The 13,687-nt window shown below is 38.4% G+C and overlaps 1 long non-coding RNA gene across 1 annotated transcript; it reads right to left on the bottom strand.

Moving 5' to 3' along the window:
* LOC134298340 (uncharacterized) lies at positions 1–13,237 on the bottom strand. The gene is made up of 3 exons (XR_010005361.1): positions 12,728–13,237; positions 5,059–6,824; positions 1–4,943 (listed from the first exon to the last, which is right to left on the bottom strand). It is a non-coding gene; the product is annotated as an uncharacterized LOC134298340 (long non-coding RNA).
* Between the last annotated feature and the right edge of the window lie 450 nt (positions 13,238–13,687).

Below are 13,687 nucleotides of genomic sequence, written 5' to 3'. Positions count from 1 at the left end.
TGGAAGTTTTAAACTTTAAATTAGGTTCAGGTTTTGGCCAGCACAGCCATTTAGGCATTTAAGTATGAAAAGCTGACAAAAGCAAGCACAAACAACATGAAAGAAGAATACATTTCCAGAGGCTGATTTTTCATTCTTCTGTGACTTTAAGGTTTCAGCTGTCTCACAACACCCATCATCTCAGCTACAGACCTTTAAGAAAATGATATACGTTTGCCAAATATGCTACATACTTCTTTCACAGGGAGTGATTATAATGCAAACAGCAAAAAAAGAACCATCCTGCACACCAAGCTGAGAGACAATGTGATCAGATTGGAAATAGACTTCAGTTAAAATTGTTTTTTTTCCCTTTCATCTATCCCAGCTTAAGAATACTAAGAAAATACTTTCAAGTATTGATCATGTCAGACCCGGAAGCTAGATTTATGCCAGGTTACAGTCAGGATCTGATTTTGTGACAAGTTTGGCTACATTACTTTATGGTGGCACAATGGGTTAAACGCTTGCGCCAGCTGGACTGCTGACCCAAAAGTTGGGTTGCTAACCTGAAGGTTGCCGGTTCAAATCCACGAGATGGGGTGAGCTCCCATCTCTCAGCTCTAGCTTGCAGGGACATGAGAGAAGCCTCCCAGCAAGATGGTAACACATCCGGGTGTCCCCTGGGCTATATTTCTGTAGACAGCCAATTCTCTCAGATCATAAACAACTTTTTGTGACAAGTTTGGTTACATTACTTTCTGGTGGTGCAATGGGTTAAACCCTTGTGCCAGCTGGACTGCTGATCTGAAGTATCTCTGTTAACTCATTTCTTACTCTGGGTTCTTTGGTATTTTATATACAGCATATCTATAGAGTACTCCCTGAAGAACCTCCCTTAAACCTATCAACACTCACTTTTCATTATATGAGAAAGACCCAAAATTATGCCTCTGTGTATATTTGAACCATACACAGCTGAGGTTTGTCATTTTTGTTAACCATTTGGTAGAGGAATGGTATAGGCTGTTGTACTCTCATCTGCAATTTAATTTGTTTTAGCAGTTTATACTTTTTAAAATTACTAATTGCAGTAGAGAAATTCATGGTGTAAATTTTCACAATAAATAAATGTTATGGCAAACACAATGGTCAATTGAAACATAATGGGGTTGTTATCAGACCTTGAATGTCTTTGATTGCAAATAATGTTGCCTGTTAACATGTTACATTTGTGGTAATGAAAGCATAAGAAGAGGTTAGCAAATGCATGTTTTTCATTACTGATAAAAATTGCTTTTGAGAAGTCATTTTCACCATTTGGATTTTGGATTTATTTTCTATAAATGTGATTGTAGAAAATAGCTTTTTTAACATTTTTACATTTAAATACAGGACAACTTCAATATGTGTGAAGGATATATTCTTCGACTTACCATGGAAACAGGAAGCTGGATCTTAGAAAACCTACTGAAATGAACAGTTTCCACCAAAGATTACCATAGAGTCTCACTGAAGTATTTAGCAAATTCAGTTACATCTTCATAGAGAATTTGCTAAGTCTTCCAGTTAGACTGTATGATAGCCTCCAGCAGAAGCACACTGTAAAATCACCTTGAGGACCTAGAAAATTTTTAGTGAGAACATATTCTGCTGGATTCAAGTAAGTGAAACTGCAGGTACCAGTCATATGGATACAGAGATTATACAGTTACAGTAGAGTCTCACTTATCCAAGCTAAACGGGCCGGCAGAAGCTTGGATAAGCAAATATCTTGGATAATAAGGAGGGGTTAAGGAAAAGCCTATTAAACATCAAATTAGGTTAGGATTTTACAAATGAAGCACCAAAACATCATGTTAGACAACAAATTTGACAGAAAAAGTAGTTCAATACGCAGTAATGTTATGTTGTAATTACTGTATTTACGAATTTAGCACCAAAATATCACGATATATTGAAAACATTGACTACAAAAATGGCTTGGATTATCCAGAGGCTTGGATAAGCGAGGCTTGGATTAGTGAGACTCTATTGTATCTGCTTCTTAAATTGTGGATCTCGACCCAAAATGGAGTCCCCTTAGCTCAATGCTGCAGTCACAAAAATGGCAACAGTAAATGGCTTCTGAATGCTACCTGTTTACACAAATTTGTTAGCAACAATGTGCAGTATTTAGATTAGACTTTCCAAAAAAATGCTTCAACTGTGTTCCAAAACAAGGGAAAATCAGCCTGTTTACTAGCAAGCCTTACAATTGCTGATTTATTATCAGTTTGATTTTTATATCTATTTTATATACCTGGGATCACCTAAAAATTAATTGGGCAGAAAGGAATCATAAATGAAAAACATTTAAGAAGCTCTGTTATAGACAACCAAAATATAACACATGTTACTAAGAACTCTTCAATTAACAAGTTAATCCATAACACGTTATTTTGTAAAACTATAACAACAAATTAGAATACCTTTTTAAAAAAATGTTGCAATTTTAGACTATTGCAACACACCTTCTTGCAATCCCACTTTGTAGCATTGCTCATAAGACTATTTTCAGGGTTGGACCTCACGGGAAGCTATATTTAAAGGAACCAGGAGTTTTCAACCAAAGCATAGCACACAAGAAGAGGAAAGGCATTGAGAAGGAGGAGGCAGCACTTGAGATTATCACTACCATGTCATCACATTGAGGTCCAATTTGTGGATGATAGTGGGGGGATTCGCCAGGCAGCATGGCGAATCCAGCAGGCATCAGGGGAAACCATTGCTCCGGGCCCCGCATCGCCTGCATCAGCACTTTCCCCATCCCATGGCAGAAAGCGTTGCTGCCTGGCTTATCTCAGTTCTTCTCAATGAGAACACGAAAAGCCTCCCATGTTCTCTGGCTGCATCCTAGGATGCTTGGAGGACACTGAGAGGATGGAGCCCCACCAGAAGTAGCTGTACATTGTTGGATGGGATCTGGAAGGCTCCATACTCCCAGCATCCTAGGAAGCTTAAATGTAATGAGGTCCTAATTCATTTGTATTCCAATGGCAGACGTGTTACAATGACTGTGTATTTTCCACTGTTAGTGTTCATTTCAAGTAGGAAGAGGACTTTGGTAAAGCTAATGGGACCTAACACCTATTCAATACCAAGAAACCATAAAATTTGGATTATCAGTGGACTACATCATAACAAAATATTGATGGTGACAAAATCTATTCCTTCCCTACTGCCCAGGAACTGTGGGGATCTCAGCTAAACCAAGAGAATATTAGATAATTACATGAAAGGGCTGATGATGGCATGTCTCCAGAAATAAAGAAAAGACCTACACTTTTAATGCTGATGCTCCGGGCTCCACTAGACCATTTTCTCCTCCTACAGCATATTCATGTTGTTCCAATCAAATCTACTCGATAAATATTCACAAATGTGCCACACACATTTTTGTGGGAACACTGGTATAAATATAACCATGTTTGCCACATAATACATATTGTCAATCTAAGTTTCATCAGAAATGGACGCTAGGATCAAAAACAAGAACTGCATCTCTCCTGTCAGTAATGCTTATACATGGCCCTTTCATCATTTCTTGTAATGTCAAAGCAAAGATTTTATCTGAATTTATTTTTAAAAAATTAATTAAAAATACTGTAAAATGCATCCTTTGTTTTCATGAATGTGCCCTGGCCAAATGGATATTGGGCAATGGGTTCATATATACAGAATCAATAGCAGAAGTAAAGATTATTTCAAAAAGCATGTAAAGTGGTTCTTCCTAGCAGTAAAACCCTTGAATTTCTGTTTAGGATGATATTAAAAATCTCTGAACTGCAAGACACAGACAGGCCGGCTCCTTCGATGGTATGTGAAGTCAGCATAGATTCATTTTGCTGAACATTGACACTGCATGGCTTCCACACACAAAAAATCCCATCTAACTTTACATTATTTGATGACTCCAACATTCTAATATCTCTGCCTTCCTCACATTAATTGGCAGAATGTCGATCTCTCTGCCATATTGAACTGTACAGTTTAAAATCCCATCACACTATTTCTAGTTGCTTAAAGTACAGTCTCAAAACCACAAGTCAGACCTGATGGATAGGGGTGCATTCATTTTTAACAAGAGAAATCAAGTTGTTTCTATGACTTTAGAAGTGATTGCTCACAAGTAAGGCTTTGCAAAAAAAAAAAAACAAAAAAAAAAACCTCACAAAGACAAGGGGAATTTGCACTTATGTGTGAGTTCCTGAGCTTTATAGAATTATTTTTTCCCCGTGGCTTAAAAGTGCAGTGTTCAGAACTGTGACCAAATATCCACAAATAGCTGTTAAAGATGGACCATATAAGAACAGCTGTTAAATGCTTTTCCTTACAATGAACTTTTGTTGCCTCAGACCACCAAGATTTAGCTCAGACTTTAAAGTTCATCAAATAATGATTTAAAGTTGATCATCAAGGGCCCCCTGATTTGGAAAGAAGAGAAAAATTAGTAAATTATAATATTTGTATAGTAATGATTCCATGCAAATTTAGAAGAAGTAGGAGGAGGAAGAGAAAGAGAAGATAAAGAGGAGGAGAGATTTCTGTACTTTTATAAAAGAGAAACAATGACAACCCAGTTACGAGGCTTGGACCCAGATCAGTTTGACCACAAGTAATTTATAATATTCGGTGGTCCATTTTGTGTAATCCTCTGAAAACAGAACATGGAGGAAGAAACAAAAAAAGCTGGGGGAAATGGATCAAGAGAGCTGGATTTATTGGCTACTGAAGAGTGTGGAGTTAAGTCTCCAATATATCTGAGTCAGGGGTCTGCCACGGGGCTCCTGAGGAAGATGGGATTACCTGCAACATCTTTTTTCCCTCCCTGGTAGTGAAGTGTCCATTTCTTTTGGAAAGGTTCCCTAGGATCTGTGACAGGATGCAAATCACGCGTAGTTCACCTTTGACCAGTCCACACACTGTCTTGCCAGAGAAAAGATATGCCATGCAGATCATCAGTAAATAACAAGAAGTTTACTGTTCAAAATGCAGAGCAACATATATACAGTCATTTCAACAGTTGCATTAACTCACACAATATCCTTTGAGGGAGATTCAAATGGTTTTTAATTTGTCCATGTAAAATGTCTTCCTTCAGCAGCCCAGGAGCAAAAACCTCTCCTGCTAAGCTCCTGCACAGAAAGCTATCTGCAACTGTTGCCAAAACTCCCAGGCTCAGCTAGCTCCCTGGGTGTGGCCCAAACCAATCAGCTTCATGCTTTACATTTTTGGTTAACACACACTGATTTTTACATGTCCCAACAGGCTCCTCCTCCAGAGAGGACCCTACTGGGAACTCGCTTTCCCTGCAGCATTTGCATGGGACAGGCATTGAAAAGTCTCTGAGTTCCACTCGGAGCATGATGGAATTTGAAGTTTTTTCTCTTTCTCTTTTTCTCAGCCAATAAAAGGTCCGGTTGTGTCCATGCTCTGATTGGCTGAGCATGGACACAACCAGCAACTACAATTTCAGGGTTTTGAGAGGGGGTGAACCCTTTCAGGGAGGGTTGAACCCTTAACCCCCCCCCCCCAGCTATGGCCCTGATTAGACTGGATGTTCTTATGTTACTCTATTCTCAGAAAAATACCCATGTTGATTCAGCTTCAGTATCAACAGTCCTCTGGTATTAAACTGGGTATTGGGAGGGGGGAGAATGAAAACTGCAGGAGAAAAGTCTTTTTCATCCTTTCCTCCCTCAAATGACCAGAATATGTACTTTGGCATTTTCACTGACTGTACACTGAATTCCCCATAGTTGCCAAACAACATGCTCAAGGCCCAAGAAAAAGCAGATGGTGTTAAAAGAAGTTCTTCCAAAAGAAAGAAAGAAGGAAAGAAAGAAAGAAAGAAAGAAAGAAAGAAAGAAAGAAAGAAAGAAAGAAAGAAAGAAAGAAAGAAAGGCTCAACTGTGAGTCCCTTGAAGGGAATGCATCACCTCAGAGGTAATGCCTTTGATCTGCAATTGGTAGCACTAACAGAAACACACATGGCACTTTAAATATTGATGAGATATTTGCAGAGCCCCCATTAGAAGTCGGGGCTTCACTTGCTACTAGAAGTGGGGGGGAAACATGAACTTGAAAGAATCTACAGGGGTCCTGATGTCAAGAGCCTTTAAAGCACCTGAAAGTATATCAATCCAAGGGAAGGGAGTTTGCCCTAAGTTTGATATGTTATACTGACAGTTGTTAACAAAGAGATCTTTGGAAAGACTACAAGTGTCATAACTTTTTCTGTAGTATTAATCTTTGTTCTAAGAAATAAGATGAAGTAGGTAAAAAGAAACAGCGGTACTGTGAAAAGTTGCATTAACTGATCTCATTTGTATGACAAATTCTGTCTGCATGTATTTTCATCCACTAGTCATGTGTGATGGCAACTTTTGTCTTAGAAGTGCATTTTTACACTGAGTGAAAGCAAAGTAAATGGATAAATAAGCTTATTAAAGATTATGTTCATTTTCTCACCTCTGCAAAAAATCAAAATCAAATGAGACTACATCCTTCTGATCTCACCAGTTACAACCTCTTCACACGTGCTGCCGAAGACATTGCAGATCACTGTGTCCTGCCAGCAGTCATGCAGGGGGTATGGTGACCTGTCTCTCCATGCCCCATTCCGTCACGGCTTCCTCTCTTCCTCATCACATGGGGGGAAAGCCGTTTTTCGGCTGCTCGATCCAGCTTTCCTTATGGAATGACGGGGAGCCTGCTGTTGTCTGCCATTGCCATTTTTTCGGCGGTGGTAGCACTTCACCCATGCAACCGCCCCAAAAGTAGTTGTTTTCATTGTAATGGGACTAGCATCAGGCAGCAAAAAAAAAAAAAAAAAAACATGTGAAGAGGTCCCTAATCAATGAAAAGTGTAATCTAACAGCCCACTTGATGCAGCTAGTATCTTAAATATCCTAGGTATCTTAAATATAACTTTAATTAAAATATTATATCAAGTTTTCTTGGCTATCTCTCCCTGGATTTATCCATATATTCACTTAAGCTCTCTTAGTCATAGGCATAGAACAAGGAGGAGACAAGCACACATTGCATAGCGATTATGACATCAAGGATAACATGAAGAATATTGGTCTACCAACCATGTTTCCTCAGCTAATTCCCTAAAAGAGTTCTTGTAAAGTAAAAGAATTAAAGGATTTTTAGAAACTTAGTAGAAAATTGAGCTGTAGTTTAGTAGCACCCCCAAAAACGGAAGAACAGTAATGCCTTATGTTCTAGCATAGGTTTTATTGATCCTTAGCATTTATGGTTAGATTATTTGAATATCATTTTAAGCTTCCAGTCTAACACAGACTTACACACATTTGTTCCTTGTGACAAATCCGCTGATGTCACATCTTTTTGTTTTAAGTATATAATTTATTCATTTTGATGCAGAGGGAATAACGGCTATGAAATGTTACTCCTGACCCCATGTAACCATAAATTGTCACAGCATTTTAAAAGGGATCAATTGCAGAAAGCATAATTTGGTTGAAACCACTGCCTTCCACAAGGCAGAGTGTGATTGTACACTCATTTTCTCATTGTTACCTATATAGCCAAATTACCAATCAATACGTTTGCATGTAAGCATTGAGCACAGAACATTAACAACTGACTTGAAATCCAGGCACTGCATATATTAAAAAGATTACTATCATTTCAATCATGCATAAAACTGAAAACAGGACAACCAAAATATGTATTTATCAAAGCCATCAGTGCCTGCTGCTGGGTTCAACAAGAAATCTACAGCAACAAGAAAATCGAAAACAATACCAAGATAAGGATGGCAACAATCCAGTTTTGTAAAGAATGTATTCATTAACTATCTGGCATGCTGACAGATTTACTTACCAAACATTACTTTAATTCACCAGCTTTATCAATCTACTGTCAGCAAATTATCTAGAAATATTGTTTTATTTTATTATGTAATTCTTTCTAGTGTCACTCTGAGCACGGTTTACTGCAAAAACACAATATACAATAAAGTGATGACAATGATGATCAATCATTTAATGACTGATATATTATTCTCTCTTCTCTCTGATATGGCATGTAACAAAAGCAACTTTACAATATTTAAGTGTGGTAGCATTATGGCTGGATTTTTTCAAGGCTCAACTAATTTTGGAAGTAGTTGTTATTATGAGGAAAAGTCAAAGCAGCAGAACTGGGAAAAGTTACTTTGGATGTATTGGCCATATGAGTTAGTGGATTCTGGGAGTTTTAACATAAGTGTTTCCTCCAAAAGATCCTGCAAATCTCTTGGGAAGACATGTGGACAAATGTCAGTGTGCTGGAAGAAACCAAGACCACCAGCACTGAAGTGATACTCATACGGCATCAACTCTGCTGGACTGGTCACGTTGTCCTAATGCCTGATCACCATCTCCCAAAACAGTTACTATACTCCCAACTCCTGGAAAAGAGAAAAAGAGATTTAAAGATGGGCTCAAAGCCAACCTTAAACACTGTGGCATAGACACCGAGAACTGGGAAGCCTTGGCCCTTAAGCACTCTAGTTGGAGGTCAGCTGTTACCAACACTGATGCAGAATTCGAAGCGGCACGAATGGAGAGTGAAAGGGAGAAATGTGCAAAGATGAAGGCGTGTCAAGCCAACCCTGACCAAAACCACCTTCTGTCCAGAAATTGGTGTCTTCACTGGGGAAGAACATGCAGATCAATAATAGGTCTCTTCAGCCACCTACACATCCACCACCAAGACACTACGCCTGGAGGACCATCATCCTTGAACTACAAGAGATCTCTTAAGTAAAGTAAGTAAGGGAGTTTTAAACAGCTGTCCAAGCTCTGGCAAGAAGCAGTGATGTAAAATGATTTGTAGTGTTTCAGGGAGGGAAAGGGCTAAAATATTCTTATGGTTAATAAAAGCAGAGCTGAGATTGCTACCATCCTTTCCTTTCTGCAGGTGTCCATCAATGATCTGCTGTTGTTGCCAACAGAACTCCAGACATTTGAATGTTAAAATGATATCAGGGGCAGTAGTAGCAGTGCCCAGAATCATTTAAGAAGTTAAAGTTTAACCTACAACATGATACCAAAATGTCCAGCCTAGTTGTGAATGGGTTACTGAAATCAAGGGCACTACTTTGGTTTGTTGGATTACTCTGGAACAAGGGTGGCCAAATTTTGATCTGGCAGATATATCTATCTTCCGCTTTCATTATATCTTTGAATTAATTCAAAACAGTGTGTATATGTTATTGAAGTCTTTCTTGTTTTAATATGAAATTACTAGAGGGAAGGGGAAATGTAAGTAGTCTTGGGTCCCTGTACAGATGCTCCCCCCCCCCCTCCCGGCAGGTTGTATCTGTGAGGGTTCAGTCCCAGAATCCACTGTGGATATAAAGAAGCCAAAAATGATCATGCTCCCTGGTGATGATCCTGCAGATCCAGAGGATCCATATATTGAGGAAAATGTGGATAGACATGAATGAAACTATATGAACAAGTAAAATATTAAAAGTAGTAGTAGTAGTAGTAGTAGTAGTAGTATTCAGTATTGTGGATTTTAAAAATAGTACCAAATTGATGTTTTTCTTCCAATGCAAATAGTTGATGTGGGGTTTGCAGTGAGGCAGCAAAGTGTTAAAGTCCCACCTATTCCCTCCCACCCCTAGATATTGATCTATTATAGACTCCCCATCTACCATATACTTTTTAAAAGTCATTCACATAAATACCTCTCCTAATTTGATCTTCAGTTACACCTAGTTTAAAAATCTAAGATTGCAGGGACTATTGAAGGGATTGCAACCATGCACACGCTTTTTTCTTATTTTAAATCAGATCTTGGAAAAAATATTTCTAGGATCATAATCCCCAGACTTGCTTAGTCAGCATGGCCATGATGGTTGGGAAATTCTGAGAGCTGCAGATCCTCCAGTACCTCTTTAAGCTTGACATTTAATGTATGGTGAAGCAAAGAAACAACATCCCACATTTCTGATTGAGTTCTACTGGCTGTTTGTCAGTTTTTCCTTTTCTTGGACTAATGATAGGACTGCGGATTCTTAAAAAACAAAGCTCACCTTAGGATGCACAGAAATATTTTGCAAAAAGTTATAGTTAAAGCTTCAGACTGATGAGGCTGGCTGCGCCACATCAAAGGTATTCTTGGCATGCTCAGTAAACACAAAGACCACATCTTAGGAACAAGGAATATTTGGCTTCCAATCCAGTAGACTCCAGATGTCAAAATAAAGAGACCACAGTTCCTCCTAAATCTTTTTCACTGTGCGTAGATTTAGATTTGGCATTTTTTCCTGGTTCTAGGGCCAAGACCTTTACTATAATTTTATAGATAAGAGCAATAAAAAGATGGGTTTAAAGGGTATGGAGAGGAAGAAAGATATGCCAGTTTTTATGAAAAAGTATGATGTCAGATTTTACAGAACACACTTGTATGCCTTCCATCAAAGGCCCTATTATAGTAATTCATAATAGTAAAAATAGTAATAGTAATTGTGTGTGAGAGACCAATAAATGCCTATTTCCAAGGTCCTGCAACTCCTCAGAATCATATAAAAGTTAAGGTTAAAGATGGGAGGACCTATTTGATCATCTACTACAACAAGGTTCTTTCTTACTGAACATATACTGTTCATCACATAATCTTTTTGTTGGTCAGATTATAAATGGCTGAAGTGTTGCAGTGCCCAGCTATTCTATAACAGAACAGAGGACCCATTTCTTGATGGCTTTCAACCAATCACTGTTACTTTCCCCCATTTCTTGCAATTTTTGTTTCCTTGTCTTCTGTATATCTGTACTCTTCACATTACCCTTGGCTCATCAACAGCCTTAATTGTTCCTTACCAGACATAGGACTAGATATCAAAATTACCCAGAACCATTCTTAATGTAGCTTTCCATGCCATCTTTTAATGCAACGTTTTAAAAAGTGATGCCTTATTGCATGGGCAGTGTTACCAAAAGACTTGTTACACCAAGCCACTATGTCTCAACAACCATGCTAGTGTAGATAATTGATATTTATCAAATTGAGAACCATCAATATTACATTTCTCTTTTTAGAACAACTGCACTGATTTATTAATCTGTGGTCTCTCAATCAGTCCTCTGCACACTCTCTGTAATCCTGCCTTCCTACTCTATTCCCTACTCAATGTGCCTTGCAGCTCATTTGGTTTATTTTTAGCTTTACACTGATGGCACGATTTCTACATTAAAAATATAAAGCAGAGTCACTGTTTTTTTTTAAAAAAAAATCAAAATGGCTAACTTAGAAATAGCGAGGATTAGACTAATGTTTTATTGTAATTGTGTTGTATTTGTGTTGTATTGTATATTTGCTTCGTTTATGCCACAATGAATATTGCCATACTGTAAGCCACTCTGAGTGCCTTTCAGGGTGAGATAGAGCAGGATAGAAATATAATAAATAAATCAATAAATAAATAAAGGGAAGAGAAAGAAAATTCTATCCATTGAAATCACATGACTGCTGGCATGTGGCACAGAAGTGGAAGGGACCTACTGCACCTAGGTAGGTAATAGGAATGCGGTGAGATGGTGAGCTATTGATATTATTACCTTTCAATTAAAAGAAATTTAAGAATCAATGGAGGGAGGGGGGTGGGATGCACACAGTTTTATGTGATCGTTACCATTACCAACAATCATTGTCCAATTGTAATGAAGGGTTTCTTGTCTCTTGCAATAAAGTCCAAAGGTAAGAGGGTCATATCAAGAATGTAGTACAGAGGAAGGACAAAATGAGATAATGTTTTCCCCAATAAGAAATTTCCCACATACACCCAAAATGAAATTTTCTTTGTGTTTCTAGCATTACCAAAAGTGAGAAACTGAATATCACTCATAGCTAGAAATCTCACATTTGCTGTGTTTGCATTCCCTTTGTAACCTTGCCTGCCTCTTTTTTTTCTGAATGTCTAAACTGTATTTTTAAATGCTAAATTTGTATCACTGCAATGTTAGAAATTTGGGAACCGAAAGAAAATGTCATATGTTGGTAAAAATTCATATTTTAGCCGACACTTCCTTCATAACACATACATTGCTATAACAATGAACCACCCACAGTTATGAATTACAGGCATTATCAGTTTCTTCCTTGGTATTTACAACAGCATTATAACATTATAAAACTTGATATGTAGCATGACTATCTATCAAAATCATTCTGGCCTCAGACTTTGCAAGAAGGTATTCGCTGAGAAGAAACAAGCATGACAACACATAATAAAAGAAAACCCAAATGGGAAGCTGGAATTTCAAAATGCAACCCCAGTGAAGACAAGCTGCTTTCATAGGTAACTATACAGTACCCTAAATCACAGGGTGCATCCACACTGTAAAATTTATGCAGTTTGAGAGTAATTTAACTGCTATGACTCAGTGTTATAGAATCATAGGAGTTGAAGTTTTACAAAACCTTTAGCAAAGAGTGTTGGTGCCTCACCAAATTATAAATCCCTGGATTTCAAAGCACTGAGCCATGACAGTAAAAGTGGTGTCAAACTACATTACCGTATTTTTCGCTTTATAAGACGCACTTTTCCCCCCCAAAAAATAGAGGGGAAAAGTCAGTGCGTCTTATAAACGCAACATGACCCACGAGCCCTGCGCTCAAGCCGGCTTTAAGGCCTGCCTCCCATTACATTTTCCCTCCGGGTTCTCGCCCGGGTCCTCACCATCCTGAGGGTCGTCTTCGGGGTCCTGCGAGGCGCCGGGAAGCGGGTTCAGGAGCCGCTCCAGCTCCTCCGCCAAGGGCGCCGCCATCTTCCCTGGCCTGGCTTCTCTTCCGCCTCGCCGGCTGCGAGACTTCATTTCCCAGAAGCCCTCATCATTGCAGAGCGCAGCCGAGGCTTCTGGGAGTTGAAGTTCGCATGCTCTGAGGCGAGCCAATGAGGAGAGAGAGCCGTTGCCCCAACTAATTACTTAAAAGGCAGGATTTTAAACAGCCAGTGAAAATTGAAATAGTAAAATTACAGGCAGTTTTCTGACATGATTCCAGTACTTAAATTTGGTTCATACATTTATTTATGTAATGTTGCTCAGTAACCTGCGAAAGCCAAAATTTGGATATTTCTTGTATCATAAATCATAAAGGTCATCTTTTAGTTCAAATTATTTTTCCCCATTTTCCTCCTCTGAAAACTAGGTGCGTCTTATCATCTGGTGCGTCTTATAAAGCGAAAAATACGGTAATTCTATCTACATTGTAAGACAGCAGAGCTCGATACAGCTTATCTTTTTTAAAAAAATCTTTTATTTTTATTTTTGTTGAATGTTGAATGAGAGTGAGAATTCAATTCTCCAGTTAGCTGTAGAAACCAGCTAGGTGACCCTGGGCCATTCACATTATCTCAGTCTCAGAGGAAAACAAAAGTCAAACCTCTTGTGAACAAATCTTGCCAAGAACCACCATATCAGTTTGGCGAAGGGTCACCATAAATTGGAAATAGCTTGAAGGCAGCAAACAACAAGAGAACCTGCTTTATAAGTGTGATATAATTGTAATGCATTAATTTCACTTTCATTCATTAATTTACATGTTGATGCTTTTCAAATTTCTTGGAATCTTATAGGCTCTTTTTATAGGCAATTCGATTGTCATATGCCTTAATTGTTTCCCTTTCTCTGTTTACTCT

Source organism: Anolis carolinensis, chromosome 4, assembly GCF_035594765.1.
Source record: "Anolis carolinensis isolate JA03-04 chromosome 4, rAnoCar3.1.pri, whole genome shotgun sequence".
In the NCBI taxonomy this organism is placed as follows: Eukaryota; Metazoa; Chordata; class Lepidosauria; order Squamata; family Dactyloidae; genus Anolis; species Anolis carolinensis.
Note: the sequence above shows the minus strand (reverse complement) of the source record. Positions and strands in the feature narration are given on the sequence as shown.